General features: G+C 34.4%; 1 protein-coding gene and 1 non-coding gene across 2 annotated transcripts in view; both read left to right on the top strand.

The window, feature by feature from the left end:
• RSRC1 (arginine and serine rich coiled-coil 1) overlaps positions 1-16,617 on the top strand; it is a 414,049-nt gene that overhangs the window by 153,613 nt on the left and 243,819 nt on the right. The window lies entirely within an intron of this gene.
• Positions 1,475-1,580, top strand: LOC116581310. The gene has a single exon (XR_004282001.1). It is a non-coding gene; the product is annotated as a U6 spliceosomal RNA (small nuclear RNA).

Here is a 16,617-nt window from a genome sequence, read left to right as displayed (position 1 = left end):
CTGAGCAGAGAGCCCTATGCGGGGCTCCATCCCAAGACCCTGAGATCATGACCTGAGCTGAAGGCAGAGGCTTAACCCACTGAGCCACCAAGACTCCTCTTAACTGGTACTTTAAATCTAACTGTTTCTATAAATAAGCTGTGAAAGCATATAGTCTACTGTATGGCATGTGGTCAGACGATTTGAGAGAAGAATATCAAAACTGACTTAATTTTTTAAACTGAAAAACAAAAAATGACATGTTTTCTATCTGGAAGAGAATTTAAGAAGTATCATTCCTGACTTAGTAAATGTTTTCGAAGACTGTAATAACACAGAAATAAAGAAACTTTTTATCTTTTTAACCAGATAATTGGCCTGTCATATATTTTCTTCTCTTTCCTTGATTTAGAGGAAGAAGATAATTCTCCAACATTATGTATTTGAATCTCTTTCAAATTATGTTTTTAAACTATCAATCTTGATAACTCCTTTTTCTACCTCTTTACTTTTTCCCTTTACAAAACCAGTCTTTTGTTTCTCTTGATAATGATGCTGAACTCATAGTGCCTTAACACTAAAAGAAATTTTTTAGATTGTTATGTTAGACGTAGGGCAACAGAGATCTAGTCCAGCCTATTTTCTTTGCAGATGAGAAAACTGAGGCTACCAGAGGTTAAATGATGTTATTTTCCCAAGGTAGCAGTCAAGGTAAGATTTGTCAATAAGTTAAGTAGTTGTACAAATAACTCTTAAGTTATTTAAGATTAAGTCAATAGTTAAGTAGTTGTACAAGTAACTCTTATCTTATTGAAGTACATGTTTTACACTTAGACATTTTGTATCTCCCCACTGTGACTAACTCCAGTATATATCTAAAAAATATGTATTAATAAATGTGGGCATTTTCTGAGATTTGAAGATTCAGTTAATCTGCTGCCTCTTGATAACTCATTAAAAGCCATTCCTCTACCTGTCACTAGCTATTCCAGTTACTGCTGCCCAAACTAAAGGGTTTGCTGTTATTGTTAAAAAGGAAGATTTGCATTTCTTTGGGCTTAGACACAATTAGAAGGTATAGGACAGATTAAGTATAACAAACACATTAGTGACTTGTTGGTGCTTTCTCACAGATTTAACCAAAAGAATTGTGGGAGAAAAAAAACTTACACCTAACAAGAAAAAACAAAAACATTTAGGGAGACTGAAGTGTGAATAAAATTCTAATAGTCCTTAAAAATATTTTTTAGATAAACTAAAATTAAACACTAAAAATAATACCTAAAGAGAATATTAATTACATCTAAAATAAGTATTTGATACCATTGTATCAGTCAGGAAGATGAAACCACACTCCTTATCTTAACAGAATTTTTTATGGTGATTTGGTTAAATAGTATGGGAAGGTGATGCAAAAGGGGGAACGCTGAGATAACAGAGATAGTAATACCAAGAATCATGTACTGCTTCTAGGGGAACAAAGAGAAGAGGTTGGGTGCTCTCTTTGGCAGCACATATACTACAATTGGAACAATACAGAGAAGATTAGCATGGCCCCTGACAAGGATGACACACAAATTTGTGAAGCATTCCATGTATTTTCCAGAATCTTTGGGGGAAAAAAAGAGAGAAGAGGATTTGGATTATCAGAATTTAGGATCTCAGAGAAGGGCAGAACTGGGATCCAGACTTGGAAAGAATAGGTGTTGATTGAGTAGTGTTGGTACCTCCAGGGGTTTGTGGTATGGGCTTCACAGAACTAAGAGCTGGACCTTTGAGAAGTAGATGCTGCTTGGCTACTGCTAGTGGCCTCTGAGGGAATGTGATGGGTCTGGTTCTGGGAAAATGGAAAACAACAACAACCTAGAAATTGGAACCTACTCTACTAAGGAGTTACTTCCTCTAGAGGAAAGACTTGTTGCCATGGCAGCACTGACAGGAGCAGCAAGTAAAACAGGGAAGCCCTTCTCACTTGCTGGAACTATTCAACTTTCTAACACCTCTTCCTAGCAGAATTTAACGGGGTGCTAGCTGGCAAAGGAAGAATACCATTTGCAGAATTCTGTACTAGATTTATGGCAGAGACAATAGCTTAGTAGCTAGTACAACCATTAATTTCTATTTTCATTCTTTCGTACTAAAAACTTTCCATTTCTCTTCCCTGAAGTGCTAATAGTTGTTTATATCCATTGGTTCCTACTGCTGTTGAAGAGATAACAAATAACCTGAATGTTTGAGATTACTGATTAGGTCTTTCTCAATCTGTGTGCCCCAAGCCTAGTGTTATATGAGGTTATTTAGGCTTTTGCCCATGGTGGTAACTTTATGGTGTAGCATGTTGCTGAGCATCCTCTTTCTTTCTTTCTTTCTTTCTTTCTTTCTTTCTTTCTTTCTTTCTTTCTTTCTTTCAAGATCTTACTTATTTATTTTTCAGAGAGCAAGCAAGCGCATGGGCAGGGGAAGGTGCAAAGGGAGAAACAGGCTCTGAGCTGAGTAAAGAGTCTGATGTGGGACTCGATCCCAGGACTCTGGGATCATGATCTGAGCTGAAGGCAGACACTTAACTGACTGAGCCACCCAGACATCCCTCAGCACCCTCTTTCTTACAGATGCCAAGGGTGCACAGTTCCAAGTTTTGAGTTTACTTTTCTCTACACATTTTCACTACAGTAAAGTTCTTTTTGCTCTTTTACTTTCCTTCCCTTTTCTGTAGCCACCTAGAGTTTCCTCTTTTTAGACTGGCTGATAACAGGATTGATTTGTAGTTTGTGCATATTGGAACCAAAAATGATGGGTTAAAATGTGTATATTAGTAATTAAGAGCCTTTTAATATTCTGTATAAGGGAACTTACAATTAAGGAATATTTTCCATATACCGTTGTTCTCAAGATTTTTTTTCTCCTAATTGCCCCCCTAGGAGACAAATTAAATTTAAATCAAATTGACTGATTTTCATTTAACGTAAATGAGAGAGAAATTAACAAAATTAAATACTAAGGAATAAGATTTCTGAGTTGAGTTGAGCTCTGGGAGGCCGCAAACCATTTTAATACCTAAAAATCTATCTGCTATTCCCCCTGCAATTGAGAATTGGGAATACATCTCTATAATATACATGGAATATATTAGGAGATGTGGGTTCCATTACAAACTCAGTTCCTGAATACAAACTCATTTACCAAATAAGGATCGCCTTGTCTTCCCTTCCTCCTTCGACCCTTTATTTAGATCAGTGGCTTTCAAACTTTTCTTATCCCTTCTTTAATCCTTATCTTCCCCTTTTCTTTCTGTTCTTTCCATCTTTCTCCTTACTTGCTCCATTTTTCCCCCTTGGCTGGAGTGAGTGAATGGATTGAGATGCTTTTACTCTCCTGTTGCATATGCAAAGATAGTTTGGAAACCAGTTAGTCTCTGATTATATCATATAATTTGATAAATTGAAAGACTGTTTGGAAAGCATTGGAGAGAAATGTGAGCTAGGTTTCTGGACCAGCATTCAGAAACTTTTTTCCGTAAAGATCCAGATAGTAAATACTTTCAGCTTTGTGGACTTACAGTGTCTGTCAGAACTACTCAGCTCTGTGGTTGTAATGTGAAAAGCAGCCACAGACAATAAATAAATGAATAGGCATGTCTTTGTTGCAGTAAATTTTACTTACATAAGCGGGGGAGGGGTGGGCGGAGAAGGGGGGGCCAAGTTAGCTTAAGGACTATAGTTTGTCATCTTCTGGTGTAGGCTGCCACAACCTCTTATATAGAAAAGTGGCCTCCCAAAGAGGTGTAGATACTTTTGATTGCACCCTTCTTAACTTAAATACAATTTTTAGTATACGTGTATATATTTTCTAGTTTATTTAAAAATTTGATAGATGTACTAATATGCTAATCTATTATGTCATCATTTTTAAGAGTAGCATACTTTGCATTGTATAGATGCATACTAACCTATTTAAAAATCCTTGTGTCTTTGGACATATAAGTTGCTTTCATTTATTGAAATGATGGATATTCTTGTACATATACATATATCTGTACATGTTCATGTATCTGTACATATATGCAGAAATATTTTTGTATGTGTATATTTCTTATATTTCTGTAGAATAAATTCCTTGACATGAACTTGCTGGGTTAAAGAGTATTGGTTTTTAGGAGGTTAACATACATTGCCATTTTGTACCCTGGGAAGCTGGTATGAATTCCCCCTTCTTCCACTGCTAGCAGTGAGTAAGTGCCCACTTTTAATGTACCAAAAATATTATTACTCTAGCCAAAAATTTTATTGACTGAATCAGTAAAATAATTATAATATAATATGATACTTCTTATTTCTGTGGTGGTGGAAAATTTACTTTGTCATTTCTGATTGCAATACTCTTTTTAGAGGGAATTTAATGATGCTGTTTCTTGACTATTACTAAAAGGGATGGATATTGACAGATCTGATGAAAGGATGGTTGAGCACCCAGGAAGTAAGTGTTCTGGTGCTTCAGTGAAACCACTTCAGACCTGCTTATTGTAGATTATAACACATCACACACGGGTGTTCAGACATTTGTTTGTCAGCTATCCCAGAAGGCTAGTTTCACTTTCAGAGCTCTTTTAAGAACTGTAGTAAACCATTACGAACTGTATCCTTTGTATCTGGATGGCTTTAGCTTCTTACATTCTGAAGTCAATGTTGGGGGGGGATCCCATCTTTTTCGATTGTATGCCATGAGTTTTCCCTCATAGTCTCTCAATTCTGATATCGCTATTGATAAAATTCCTGGAAAAAATTACTGAGTTCATATCACCTTAGAAATGGGATGCTTAAGGGACGCCTGGGTGGCTCAGTTGGTTAAGCAGCTGCCTTCGGCTCAGGTCATGATCCCGGCGTCCTGGGATCGAGTCCCACATCGGGCTCCTTGCCCTCCGCAGGGAGCCTGCTTCTCCCTCTGACTCTGCCTTCCACTCTGTCTGCCTATGCTCGCTCTCGCTCACTCTCTCTCTGACAAATAAATAAATAAAATCTTTAAAAAAAAAAAATAAAAAAAAAATAAAAAAAAAATAAAAAAAGAAATGGGATGCTTAAAACAGCAGGTGATTGGATTTGTGAGATTATCATCAGATGAAAACATTTTAAGACTGAAAATGGTAAAAATCTGGCATTTTAAAATTAGTTTTATGCTTCCTAAATAGTTTTATAAATTCCAGATTTCTAAGTATATTAAATAATGCTTTAGGACTATATGATCTATGTATACCTCTTTAAAGGGTAGATGTCCTTGCCTACTAAATACGAGTTTTCTTTTTCTGGTGCTGTCAGGTTTGAAGGAGGTAGGTTCCTAGCTGAAACTGAAAGTACTCTGTAGGAATTAATATACCCAATTAAGGTTTTTTTGTAGCTCTTTAGTGACATAACTTCAAAGTTAGACAAGAAGAGTAAAGAACTCTCATGAATACTTTATCCAGATTCACCAATTGTTTATCTTTTTTGCCTCATTTGCTTTATCAAATTCTCTGTCTCTCAGTACTCTTTCTTCTGAATCATTTGATAGTAAGTGGCAGGTATCAGTCCCTTTACGCCTAAATATTTTTGTGGTTATCCTGTAAGAATTTTTTTTTTTTTATGTAGCCACAACACAGTAATCCAAATCAAGAAATTTAACATTGACATGGTATTATCTAATCAGCAGTTCATAATTCCTATTATGTCATATAACCTCCTATTTGCATGTCAACCACCTTTACCCTCCATCAAAGATCAAGTCTAGTCCAGGGTCACGTACTTTTTTTTTGTTTTTCCAAAAGGTTTTATTTATTTATTTGACAGACAGTGAGAGAGGAGGCACAAACAGGGGGAGTGGGAGAGGAAGAAGCAGGCTTCCCACCAAGCACAGAGCCCAATGCGGAGCTTGATCCCAGCACCTTGGGATAATGACCTGAGCTGAAGGCGAATGTTTAACCACTGAGCCACCCAGGCGCCCCCAGGGTCATGTATTATAGATAGTTGTCATGTCTCTTTAGTTTCCTTTAATGTAAACTAGTTTCTTGGCTTTTCTTCGTCTTTCGTGATCTTGACATTTTTAGAATTATATAGGCTGGTTGTTTGATTAGAATGTCCCTCAGTTCGGGTTTGTCCAATGTCTCCTAATGATTTGATTCAGTTTGTGTATTTTTTTTTGACAGAAATATCACAGAAATAACGTTGTGTCATCTGTAGCACATCATATTAGGACTCACAGAATGCTGGTATTTTTTCATTATGGTGGCGGTAACTTTGATCATTTGGTTAAGGCCCATTCAAAATTTGATCTGGCAACATAAAAAGAATTTTTATAGTGGTTTGATTTCTAAGGCACACATTCTTAATGAATAAATTGCTTTGATATATTTTTTCTGTATATAATACCTGATCCCCATTGGGGAACAAAACAAAACAAAATGGGCTTGTTTGCTCAATATTGGTGAAAAAATTAAGTGAATAAATAAAATAATAGCTTTTTATCTACATATATCAATTTTGGGGGTGTGAATTGTACTTAATTTGTCTGAAGTTCTTTATAGTTTGTTCACAGACTGTATTGGTAGGTGATACATTATTTTATAACTTACCTAAAGACTTGTTATAATATGAAATTTTAATTTTTTTAAATTGTTTCATGTTTTAATACTTTCTTCCTTTTCTCATGCAGTGCTGAGCCCTATTCATATATTATCCCCCTTGTTTCTAGCCCTCTACCAAATCGAATCTGGAATATTCCATTATTTATATATTCCTCTTAGATACATTTTAAATTAGGAATGAAACAAATACAAAAGCTTGATACTCCATAAGCACATGGTTTTAAGAATTTTATTTTAAGGTGAGAAGGACTGTCACAAGTCCTTTATTCTGCTTTCAGAGTATCCATTCCTAAAAATTAAAATGTATCCTTTTCAAGTCCTTGGCATAAGAGAATTCCAGCCTCCTTTAGTAATCTAGTCAGGTACTTAACACACTTTAGAAATGCTTTTCTGTAGTTAACCTAAGTTTGCTATCCTATTTCTTGTTTAATTGTAGTAAAAATGAAGAATAACTAGGTATTATTCTTACCTGAAAATGACCTTGAAAATACTAAATCCCATATCCTGAGTAAATTACTTGCTTTCTAAAATACCATTTTCTAATTCTCTCTTCAAATGTGTGACTAACCTGTGACTATCATGCCACTCTTTAGTTAGAAATCCAGAATTGGATAAGGACCATGGACCTTTTATTTATTGGCCTCAGATTTAATGTTTTAAAATTTGCAGTATGCTGCATGGTTCTTAATCCAAGCAAAAAACCAATAATGCATTATTTCTTTTGAGTGGGAATATTATTGAGATATGCTGACAGTATTGGAGTTTTGTATAAAGTTGAGCTGCAGAAGAAAGTTTGAAAATCAATAGTTTTATATGTTATAATTTAGTTTTTCACTTTGATTTCTCAAATTATTCAAGGTCTAGTTCTTTATTGTACTTTCAATAAAGAGTTGCTGGTAACTTTTCAAGCTCGTATAAAGTTCTGAGTAAAAGAAAAAAGAAAGCTGAAAAATAGTAAAATAACGCACAAGAAAGATGGATTAAAATAAGACTGTAAGAGTGAAGTTATTCTTTTTTTTTAATTTTTAATTTTTTATTAGCATATAATGTATTACTAGCCCAGGGGTACAGGTCTGTGAATCGCCAGGTTTACACACTTCACAGCACTCACCATAGCACATACCTTCCTCAATGTCCATAACCCAACCCCAACCCCAGCCACCCCCCCAACCCTCAGTTTGTTTTGTGAGATTAAGAGTCTCTTATGGTTTGTCTCCCTCCCGAACCCATCTTGTTTCATTTTTTTCCTTCCCTACCCCTCAAGCACCTCCCACTTTGCCTCTTAAATGATATCTGGAATACTAAGAAAAGCATGTTGCTTAAAATCAGATGTGTAGGGGCATCTGGGTGGCTCAGTGTTAGGCCTCTGCCTTGGGCTCAGGTCATGATCTCAGGGTCCTGGGATCGAGCCCCGCATTGGGTTCTCTGCTCAGCAGGGAGCCTGTATCCCGCTCTCTCTCTATGCCTACCTGCCTCTCTGCCTACTTGTAATCTCTGTCAAATAAATAAATAAAATATTTTTTAAAAAATCAGATGTTTAAAATGAAATTGTTGACTGTAAATGTGTAAGAAAAAAACAATATATTCACATACACATAAATGCATACATGTGAATAAAATACGCTTTGGTGTCTATGTCCAACAGTGGTGCTCTGGAGACACATTTAGAAGTGAATTATGATTCGGATTTCAAGTCCTGCCCAATATTCTGAGTCAATATTATACTTTAACAATGAAGTCATGTTGGGGCACCTGGGTGGCTCAGTGGGTTAAGCCTCTGCCTTCGGCTCAGGTCATGGTCCGGGTCCTGCGATCAAGACCCGCATCAGGCTCTCTGCTCAGCGGGAAGCCTGCTTCCTCCTCTCTCTCTCTGCCTGCCTCTCCAACTACTTGAGATCTCTGTCAAATAAATAAAATTTTAAAATCTTAAAAAAAAAAAGAAAGAATGAAGTCATGTTTCAGCCTATGTCAAGGGAACAAGGCACACAGGTTTAGATAATCTTACAATGCGCAGACAGGTTAGCAATCACTAAATTAAACTCATGATGCAGTTTAGTTAAATGATCTACTGATAACCAGATAATCATAGCACTCTACATGGCAATCTGGGTTCAGTAACTCATGGCTGTGTATGGAAATCATGCTTATATGGCAGATTTTTTGCTACCAGTGGTTATATTTAAAATGTTTTAGTTATTCTTAGAGTGGCACTTGATGAAGTTTAGGGATGGGACCTCAGTTATTGGAAAGAGTATATTTCTAGTTGGCTGCATTAAAAGCAGCAATGTTAATTAACTGAATGAATAATAGGAACAGAATTCCATATGAAACGTGGCTTTCCCATTCTTTTTCTTTTAGCAAAGTGATTATGACCTTAAAAAAAAGGCACCTACTGACTCTTGCAAGTGGAAAGGAAAAGATACGAAATCCTTTTCCACATTTCCTTATCTTACTACAGAGTAGATGCAGATATTGCCCCTAAAGTTTTTTCTTATCAGTGGGCCCAGCTTTCTATATTGTCCTCACATTAGCTTAGTTAAACTTACTAGGAAATTGTCAGTTTGGTGTGTTTGCAACTCCTCTATTCTTTCTTGTGACCACAGTTCTCTTGTTAATAGTTGTTCTGATGTGATGACCAAAATTTCAGAGATTGGTTGTTAAGAGAAAAAATTTGGTTGTTAAGAAAAAAAAGTTTGAAATCCACAGAGTTAATGATATAACCCTTGATCATGTAAATTTAATACGAGAACTCATGCGGTATCATAGTGAAAAGAAGTTTCCTGTTTTATATTTAAGAGTATTTTAATTGAATCTTAATGCATTTAAGTTTCTACAGACCATTAATTTGGCATTCTTTTCATGATAAATGCTATGTGTTTAGAAAAATCAATATTAAAATTTAGCTTCAAAGAGTTCATGAAGAGAAACATAATGAAATCTTCATATATTATATACAAAAGACAAATCCCCGATCATTACTTTTTATGCAAATGAATTTGATTTAGACATAATTCCCCAACATCACCATGAATTTCCATCTGTGTAACCCTGATGTTCTTAAGCAGTCTGCAGTTACCTCATGCTCTGGGCTATATTCACTGTGCATGTATGGAAACTGTGACTATCTTAACACTTTAGATGATGATATGAATAACAATTGTTTGTTGATTTTATTCTCTATCTCCCTGGATAACCTGCTGTCTGCAAAGGCTGAATAAGTGGCAGATAGCTTTTGTCATCCCTTATCCAAGCTGTACACTTGTAAGGAAGAGCAGGGATAATCGCCTCAATCTAATTAGGGGTTAAAAGAGGCCATGACTGTGATGTGGCAGTGAGACACCTTACTGTAGCAATCCTGTTTGCATTAGAAAAATAAGGTTGTCATATTGATTATTCAAATTGGCTTATATTGGCCAAGGCTCAATGGCTTGTATTGCAGCTGAAGCAGTTGAAGATCCCAGCTATTCACAGAAGACCTATGCTATAGCATATATTGTATTGTGGCTTGTTTGCTAATTTGGGGTTTTAAGAGTGAAGACGGAGTTTAATCAGGCGATTTAAAGGTTAAACTGATCATCAGAAACTGAAGTTTAGTTTCCACCTTGTGATTATGTAAATTCTGAATAAGTGAAGATCTAGTGACATTTTAGGCTCTAACTGAAGATACTATGTGTAAATATAAGAATTATTTAGAGCTGTTTTAGTCTGTTTATGCATGTTTTGATGGTAAAGAAAAAGGAGTAATTGATATTAATCAAAAGGATGCAGCTTGTGTTTCCTGTTTCCTTTCTCACTTCTCTTCAACCTGTTCTCCTTTGCTTCACCCAACTCTGGACTTTGGGTATCTTCTTAGAACAGAAATAGTGGAAAATAGAGACAGTTTTGAAAGTTTCTTGTACAAATCTTTTATCACTCTTTTTCAAATATCCCACTTAACTCTAAGTCCCACTAGGTTGCTGTGCACAGATGGCCTATATTTTGATATACATATCAAATGCCTGTAGTCATTGGCATTTGATATGAAACCTCCATTATAGAACCTAATTTTAAATAGCAAGAGTTAATACTATAGTCCCCTCTACTAGTAGTCAGTTTTGCTTTTTGCTTTCTCCTTCTTGAGTATAGCAAGGATATATGGGAATTGTATTCAGCATATTTCAGTTGGAATTGTTATCTTGTTACTTTTCACTGCTCAAATTGTAGCAAGTTTGTTCAATACGAATTTCTTCACATTGGTTCCTGTATCCTTTACACATGACCCTGTTAGTTTTAAAAACAATTCTTTACATTTTGTTTCAATCTCCGATTAAAATTGTATGTCCCAAAGCCTGGATTTAACCATTTATCCAAATAACATTGGCTCCTTTTAGTCGTGAATGGTAGGTAGAGGTCAAAATATCATGCTGTAACGACGGCATTTCTTTACTTCAGTGGGCAGAACTTGAGAACACACTTGTGTTTCCTTGACTCTAAGATGTGGCCAGTTGTAATTTTGTGTACTACTAAGAAAGAAAAAACATTGCCATTAATTTTAAGATACCATCTCATGCAAATGCATTCTCATTAGAGATATGTTAATATTCAAAATGTACATCTTAGAATCAATGAAATATGGTATATTAAATCAAGAGTTCATACTATTATTTTAAATTGAAATTTATTATCACAAGATTTTGACTTAAGGTTTAGTTTATACGTATATATTTTTTTCTTTTTCAGTGAATGTGTTCCTAATAACATTAGCATAATTATTTGCTTTATTGTATGGTGTACATGAAATGGTTTTTTAAAATAATGTTCTTGAGTTTCTAAACAATTGTTGGAAAAATTATAAGTAGAACTTTATCAAGAAATCCAGCAGTAAGTCAGAAAAATGAACCAGGAGTTAAGAGTAGTTCAAACTAGAAATACAAAGGTAATTCAATATTGTGAAATTTGTTAATATAATCAGCTATAGTAATAAGTCAGAAGAGTTTAGTGTAGTCTTCCCTTCTTTGTTTTAGTTATTTTTGGTAATTCAGAGTTAAGAGTGTTATTATATGATTTTTAAAAATGCAGTTTAAATCATAGAGTAAAACACAGATCTTATGTATGCAGTCCAGTAAGTTTATCAAATACATTCATTTGTAGAACTTGTGTTCCATATCACATCCCTTTCAAAAATTTCCTCATGCTCCTTTGTAGTCAGGCCCTTTCCCAAGCCTCCAGAGGCAATCAGTAGATTAGTTCAGAACTTAATATAAATGGCATCGCATTGTATGTATTATTTTTGTACCTTTAGTATGTATTTTTTATACCTGTTTTTTCTTAGCATGTTTTTGAGATTTATCCATGTTGTTGCACATATTAATAGTTTGTTCCCTTTATTGCTGACTACTGTTCCACTGTATGAATGTGCCACAATTCATTCTATTGAAGGATATTTGGTTTTTTTTCCACCTTGGAGCTATTAAGAATAAAGCTGCCATGGATTTTCTTGTACAAGTCTGTGGAATGTATGTGTTCACTACTCTTGGGTAAATATCTATCTAGCATTGAGTTTCCAGTTTTTGAGACAAAAACAGCTATGAACATTTGTGTACATGTCTCTGAAGGGACATATGTTTGCATTTCTTTTGCGTAAATACCTAGCAGTGGAATAGATGGATTGTTTGATAGGTGTATATTTAACTGCCAGATGGTTTTGCACAGTTGTTTTAGTTTACATTCCCATAAACAAGATGTTTCGACAAGAAGTTTCAGTTGCACATCTTTGCCAACATTTTGATGTCACAGATCTTTGAATTCCAACTATTCTAAAGGATTTGAAGCAATATTTTGTTGTGAGTTTTAACTAGCATTTTTTTGGTGATTAATGATGTTAAACACTTTTTTTTCTGTGCTTACTGGCCATTTGTGTATTTTCTCTTGTAAAGTATTTGTTCAAACCTTTTATCTATTTTTCATAAAAAGATTATTTCTCTTTTTATTATTGAGATTATTATTATATATCTCTTTTATTATTGAGAAATTTCTTATATATTCTATGTTTAGTTCCTTTATTAGGCATGGGTTATGCATCTTTTTTCCAGTCTGTGGCTTGTCTCTTAATTTTTTAGCAATGTTTTTATATAAATAGTAGTTAAATAATTTGAAGTCTTATGTGTAATTTTTTCTTTTTTATTTGCTACTTGGAACTTTTTTCTTACTCGTAAAAGCCAGAATCAGTTTTCCAGGTAATGCAAAAGTCCTTGTTGGTACTTTGATTGGAATTGCACTGAATCTATAGATCTGTTTTCTGGGATCTTGTTTCTGTAAGATATTATATTTTACCATCCATGGACATAGTATACCTCTTTATTTAGTACTTTAAAATGTCTCAGTAAAAGATAATTTTTCTTCTATAAAGATCTTGTATTTGTTGAATTTATGTCTATCTACTTTGTATATTTATTGTATTAATTGGCAGTGTCGTTGTCCTACTTGGAATTTGAATGGGAATTCTGCTAGTATTTTTCTAATAAGAATAATTTTCTTTTTGGTTTTTGATAGATAGAATTTCCTGTTTCACAAGATTTCCTTCTATTCCTATTGGATAAGATTTTTTTAGAAATCATTTTTTTAATCAAGAAATTTTTTTACATTAATTGAAATCATTTTAAAGTTTTCCTCTTTTATTATAGGAATGTGTAAATAATAACTGATTTTCTGTTATTAATCTGTCCTTGTAGTCCTGAGATGAACTCAGCTTACTTGTAGTGTATTGTTCTTTTTTTGTTTTTAATATATTGCTGGATTTGTTTTGTTTGTTTATTGGTATTTTTTTTAATCTTTGTTCATGGATGAGATTTGCCTGTAATTTTTCTTTCTTGTTCTTTCCTTCTCCAACTTTAGTATCAAGGTTATACTACCCCTGTAAATGTAATGAGGAATGCTAGTAAGGGATATTAATAGTGGAGGCTGTGTATTTGTAGGGGAGGAGATGTGTGGGTAATCTCTGTGCCTTCCACTTAGTTTTGCTATGACCCTAAAACTTCTCCAAAATTCAAGTTTGTTAAAACATGTAATGGTGAATGGTTCATCAGTTTCTATTCTCAGAAAGTTTGTGTAAGACTAAAAAGACATAGTCCTTAAATATTTGGTAGAACTGACCTGTAAGACAACTTAGGCTTACTATTATCATTGTGAGGTATTTTAAACTATCTCTTCAGGTTTTTGGTTGATGAAAGGACTATGAAGGCTATTTTATTGTTTTTTTTTCTTTTTTCCTCTATTTAATCTTAAATTGGTTTCTGTAAGATTTTATTCCAGAAATTTGTCTGACAGAGTCATTTTACCTGAGTATACAGATTTATTGGCATGATACTCTTTTACTGAGTTTTAATCTCCATAGTATTGGTAGCTTTATTCCCTCTGCTTTTGAAAATGTATAATTGTTTATTGTTTCCCATTCGCTTCTCATTTCCTCTTTATTATCTTTATGAAAAAGAAACAAAAAATAAGCATTTATATCTTCCCTGAAGATATTTTGTCTAGATTATTCAGAGTTCATTTTTAAAGGATTTCTTTTTCTGAGGATCTCCTTCTCTCCCACTCAGTTTAACTCTCATTCTGTTTTACACATGCCACAGCACTTTACTACATAATCTTTTTGACAATGCTCGAATCACAATTATGTTGTTTTAAAATTAGATAGAAATTATATTTCTTCTGTTATAGCAATAAGAAGCAGTACATGTTATGCAACATTTTCTTTTTCTTAATTTGAGTAGTGTTAGTATCACTAATGATGAGGAGTGGGAAATGAAGAAAGAAATGATTTCTTTCTATTTACACCTTCCTGGGTTTTCTACTTGATGAGGGTTGTAAGTAAAAAGCAAAAATGATAATAGTATTAGTCCTTTAAGGACAAGACTGCTCAGATTGTATGCTCTCATCTAGTTGTTACTAATTTTATTCTCGGTCAATATCATTTTACAGAAATTACCAAATCTGATAAATGAAAGTTTATTAGGCATTCATTATCACATTTGGCACATTTGGGCCTTTTTCCTGTTGTTTCCTATATATTTCTGTTTTCTATTTCATTGTTTCCCACATTGAACTGTATTATTTCCTTTCTTTTCCTGCTTATGTTGGGTTTAATTTGCTCCTTTTTTTTTTTTTTAAGTTTTTTTCAGGTATAAACTGAACTCATTGCTTTAAGACCCTTCATTTTTTTCTCATATAAGCACTTAGTGCTATGTATCTTCTTCTTTGGGAGCATCCACAGGTTCTGATATGTTGTGTTCTCATTTTCATTCAGTTCAGATAATTTCTAACTTCACTTTGGTATTTTTCAAATATTTTGGGATTTTCTAGATGTCTTTTTTTTTTAATATTTTATTTATTTATTTGACAGAAATCACAAGCAGGCAGAGAGGCAGGCAGTGGGGGTGGGGGGCGTGTGGGGAAGCAGGCTCCCTGCTGAGCAGAGAGCATGATGCCCTGAGATCATGACCTGAGTCCAAGGCAGAGGCTTAACCCACTGAGCCACCCAGGCACCCTCTAGATGCCTTTTTATAAGTCATTTCTAATTTACTTTCATTGTTCCAAAGAGCATACTTTGATGATTTGAATTCTTTTGAATTTATTGAGATGTTTTATAGTTCAGAATATGTGCTATTTTAATCAATATTTTGAAAACTATGTATTTTGCTTGTTCTTCTATGGGGTGTTCTGTAATTGTCAATTGGGTCAAGTTGGTTGATAATGTAGTCACCTCTGTTATGTCCTTGCTGATTTTCTCTATACTTGTATTATCATATATCATATATTAAGAGAAAGAAATTGAAATTTCCAACCTTAATACTGGATTTGTCTGGATGTTTTTGCAATACTGCAAATATATTTAAGCTTTAATGTGAGTTACAGTGAAGTTCCTTGGAGACAGTTTGATCCTCTTAGGTTTTGCTATTATATGTTAGGTGGGTCTGGAGCAGTACTCAGTCTAGTGCTAACTATTCTCACAACTCAAGTATGAACTTGATGAATATTCTAACAAATACCTTGTTAGTCATAAGTCTGGCTTGTTGGAACAGCGTTCTTTCCCATTTTGTGTGAGCACCAGGTTCTAATCTCCAATTCTTTGGGATGGTATTTTCTTTTGCCTCTTGTACTTTCTTTATAGGCACACACTATTTGATACTTTGCTGCCTATAGAGAGGGGATTCTCAGTAGATTTTCAGTTCTGTCTCTGTGCTACTGTCTCCTCTCTTGTATTTTGTCCTATGAATTCTAGTTGCCTTAGTCCCCATGGAATCTCAGCTCTGACTCCTCAGAAGGATGTTGTCCGGCTGCACCTTGGTTCTCCCTCCCTGTGCTGTGATAAGCCTCCATTTATTTGTATCCTGTCACTCAAGAGTCACTATTCTTTGTTGCCTGCTGTCCATTGTCTTGTAAACCATTTTTAAAAAACGCTTTGGTTTTGTTGTTGTTTGACATTTTGTTTTGTGATTGTTTCAGAGGAAAGTATAGAGTATGTTCCATCTTACTCTGTTTTAGAATCTCTAGCCCATTTTAAATTCTATTCTAATCTTAAATGTTTTTTGATGAGTAAAAGCTATTAATTTTTTAAAAGTCCGATTTATTTTTCAATTGTTTGCTTAAACCTTGTCTACCTCAAGGTCACAAAGATTTTCTTCTAGTAGTTTTATATAGGCTTGGTTTTAACATTTATATCCATGATATATTTTGACTTATAAAGTGAGGTAGGCTTGATGTTCCCTTTTTTTGGTGGTGGTGGTGGGGGTAATGTCTTCCCATACAGATAGCCAATTACTCCAAGACCCTCTTCCTCCTTTTCTTCCTTCCCATTTATTTATTTATTTATCTATTTATTTTTTCCTTCCAGGATTTTTAAAAAATTCAAGTTAGTTAACATATAGTATGGTATTAGTTTCAGGAGTAGAATTTGGTGATTCATCACTTATATGTAAGTGTGTATCACAACAAATGCCCTCCTTAATACCCATCACCCATTTACATCCCCCCACCCACCTCCACCCCAG

This window comes from Mustela erminea, chromosome 1 (assembly GCF_009829155.1).
Source record: "Mustela erminea isolate mMusErm1 chromosome 1, mMusErm1.Pri, whole genome shotgun sequence".
NCBI classification, from domain to species: domain Eukaryota; kingdom Metazoa; phylum Chordata; class Mammalia; order Carnivora; family Mustelidae; genus Mustela; species Mustela erminea.
Note: the sequence above shows the minus strand (reverse complement) of the source record. Positions and strands in the feature narration are given on the sequence as shown.